The sequence below is a fragment of the Eschrichtius robustus genome, chromosome X (genome assembly GCF_028021215.1).
Source record: "Eschrichtius robustus isolate mEscRob2 chromosome X, mEscRob2.pri, whole genome shotgun sequence".
Classification (NCBI taxonomy): Eukaryota; Metazoa; Chordata; class Mammalia; order Artiodactyla; family Eschrichtiidae; genus Eschrichtius; species Eschrichtius robustus.
This window is the reverse complement of record NC_090845.1, coordinates 100,420,615-100,424,297: the sequence shown is the minus strand read 5'-3', so window position 1 is coordinate 100,424,297 and position 3,683 is coordinate 100,420,615.

The following is a 3,683-nucleotide window of genomic DNA, read 5'->3' as shown; positions in this document are numbered from 1 at the left end:
AGACTTGTTTTCATATCCACTCGGGTAGTCTCTGTCTTTTAATTTGTGTATTTAGACCATTGATGTTTAAAGTGATTATTGATATAGTCAGATTAATATCTTAATCTACTGTTTTTATTTGCTACTGTTTTTATTTCCTGACCTTGTTCTTCATTTCTTTTCATTATCTGTTTTTTTATTTTTATTTATTTATTTATTTATTTAGCCATGCCACACAGCTTGTGGGATTTTGTCAATAGTTCCCTGATGACCAGGTATTGAACCCAGGCTCTCAGCAGTGAGAGTGGACTCCTAACCACTGGACCACCAGGGAATTCCCATTTGCTTCTTTTTTGTCTCTATTATTTTCTGCCTTATATAGTTTTAATTGAGCATTTTATATGATTTTAATTTTTCTCCTCTCTTAGTATATCAACTGTATTTCTAGCATTTCCTTTTGATTCTTAGAGTTTCCATCTCTCTGCTTACATTATCCATCTCTTCTTACATGTTTCCACTTTTTCCATTAAAGCCCTTAGATAATTCATCATAGTTGTTTTAAATTTACTTGTCTGATAATTCCAACATTTCTATGATATCTGAGTTTAGGTTATGATGATAGCTCTGTCTCTCCAAACTGTATGTTTTTGTCTTTTAGCATGCCTTTTAATATCTTGTTGACTGGTAGACGTAATGTGCTGGGTAAAAGGAACTGAGCTCAACAGGCCTTTAAGGTGAAGTTTTATGTTTATCTGGCTGGGAGTTAGGCTGTGCTTACTGTTTGCTATAGCTGTATATGTCAGAGACTAAAATTTCCTCTGGTTTACTTGTTTTTGTCTCCTCTATTGTCTTTGGACTTCCATAGAGACTTCTTAATAAGGTCTGAAATGTGCAGTTCTTTCCATTGTATTTCTCTGTTATACAGGAGCCCTATTGATATGGTGGCAATGTGTCGGGGGGAGGGAAAGGGTACTATAGTCCGACGATTAGGTTTCAGTCTTTTAATAAACCTGTGTCTCTGGGCTTGACCTTCACAAGTGCTTCTCAGTTTTTTCCTCCGGTTAGGTAAAACAGAAGGCTAGAGGATGCTGTATTGGTATTATCCTTCCTCTAGGTGGAAGGCTAGATGGGGTGGAGTTGGTGATTTCCCTTTCTCCAGGTTGGTAAAAACCCCAGTAAATTAAGCTCTGGAAATAGTTTCCCCTTGAAGGCAGGACTTGTTAACAAGAACAGAATGCTCTGGGTATATTACAAAATGGCTACTTTTCCCCTCTTCCTACCAGAAGCATGAGGGAATTTTTACCTAGTTTTCACTGTGAGAACCTGGTAAGGCTCCTGGAGGTAAAACTCACAAAATGTGAACCTTCACACTCTGCCAAGGCTTATATTCCCTGGAGTTCTTAACTCTCAAATTTGTTCACATTGAGCCTCCAGAAATTTGTTGATTGAGATTTCTGCTCCTGGGCTACTGTTCCAGTAAACTGTGACTCTCTGTATTCTCCTGTCTCTCTCTCCAATTTGGAGGGGCAGCAGTTTGATCTATGATCTCAATTTTCTGATGGATTAAAAAAGAGTTGCTGATTTTCAGTTTGTTCAGCTTTTTTCTTATTTTTAAGATGAGAGTGGTGACTTCCAAGCTCCTTACTGAACCAGGAAGCAAAAGTAATCATTTTTATTGGCTAGGAACTTTTACATTTTATCTTAGTTATCTACTTGTTAGCATAAAATTGTTCACCATATTCCCTTATAATCCTTTTTATCTCTCTAAGGCCAACAGTGATGTCTCCCCTTTTATTTCTGATTTTGATTCTTCTCTCAAAAACTTTTTTGATCAGTCTAGATATGTTTGTCAATTTTGTTTATTTTTTCAAAGAGCCAACTTTTGGTTACCTTAATTCTCTCTATTAGTTTTCTGTTTATTATTTCATTAGTTTCTTCCCTAGTCTCCATTATTTTCTTCATTCTTCTTGCTTTGGATTTAGTTTGATTTCATTTTTTCCAGTGTCTTAGATGGAAGGTATGGTTACTGATTTGAGAACTTTATTGTGTTTTAATATGGACATTTAAAGTTATAAATTTCCCTGAGCACTAGCTATAACCCATAAGTTTTTGTACATTGTATTCTTATTTTCATTCCTCCCAAAAGGATTGTCTAATTTTCTTTGTAATTTTTTTGACTCACTGGTTATTTACAACTATATTTTTAAATTTCCACATATTCATGAATTTCCAAAATTGCTTTTGTTTCCAATATTATTTCATTGCAATTAACAAACATATGTTGCATGATTTTAATATTTTTAATGTATTGATGCTTATTTTAAGGCATAGCATACAGTCTATCCTGGGCAATCTTCCATGTGAACTGAAGAATGTGTATTCTACTGTTTGAAAGGTAGAATATTCTATAGATACCTTTTAGGTCTAGTTGATTTATAGTATTATTCATGTCCTCTATTTCCTTGTTGATCTTCTGCATAACTGTTCTATCTACTACTGAAAGTGAGGTATTAAAGTCTAAAACTATCATTTGTAAATTTTCTATTTTTCTCTTCAATTCTTTCAGTATTTTCTTCATGTATCTTAGGACTCTCTTGTTAGGTAAAAATATGTATCTTTGTCTGATAGCGCTGCTGTAACAAAATACCACAGAGTGGACTAAACAATACAAATTTATTTTCTCCATTTCTCCATTTATCTGTTGATGGGCACTTGGGTGGTTTATCCCTTTCGGCTATTGTAAATAAAGTTGCAAGTAACACTGACATACAAATATTTGTTTGGATCCATGCTTTCAGTTCCTTTAGATATATCCCTAGATTGGAACTGCAAAGTTACATGGTAATCCTGTACTTGGCTTTTTGAGGAACCCCCCCCAAACTATTTGCCATAAAAACTGCAACATTTTACATTCCCACCAGCAATATATGAGGGTTTCAACTTCCCCACATCCTCAACATGTTAGTTTGCTAGGGCTACCATGACAAAATGCCACAGACTGGGTGACTTAAACAACAGAAATTAATTTTCTTACAGTTCTGGAGGCTAAAAGTCCAAGACTTAAGTATTGGCAGTTTGGTTTCTCATAAGGCCTCTCTCCTTGCCTTGAAGAAGGTCACCTTCTCACTGTGTCCTCAACATGACCTTTTATCTATGCACAGGCATCCATGGTATCTCTTCCTGTTCTTATAAGGACACCAGTCATATTGGATTAGGGCCCCAACCTTATGACTTCATTTAACCTTAATTACCACTGTAAAGGCTCTATGTCCAAATATGATTACACTGGGGATAAGGGCTTCAACATATGAATTGGGGAGGGGGTCCACTTCAGCCCATAACACTCCATCATCTGGATCCTCAAAATTCATGTCCTTGTCACATGCAAAATACATTCGTCCCCATCCCAACATGCCCAAAAGTCTTAATCCATTCCAGCATCAACTCTTAGTCTGAAGTTTCATCTAAATAATCATCTAAATGAGGTATGGGTGAAACTTGAGGTACGATTCATCCTGATGCAAAATTCTTCTTCATCTGGAGCCCTGTGAACCCAGACAAGTTATCTGCTTTCAAAATGCAATGGTTGGGATGGTTATAGGATAGACACTCCCATTACAAAAGGGAGAACTAGGACAGAAGAAAGAGGTGATGGGTTCCAAGCTAGTCCAAATTCCACTAGCAAAGCAAATTCCACTAGTTTT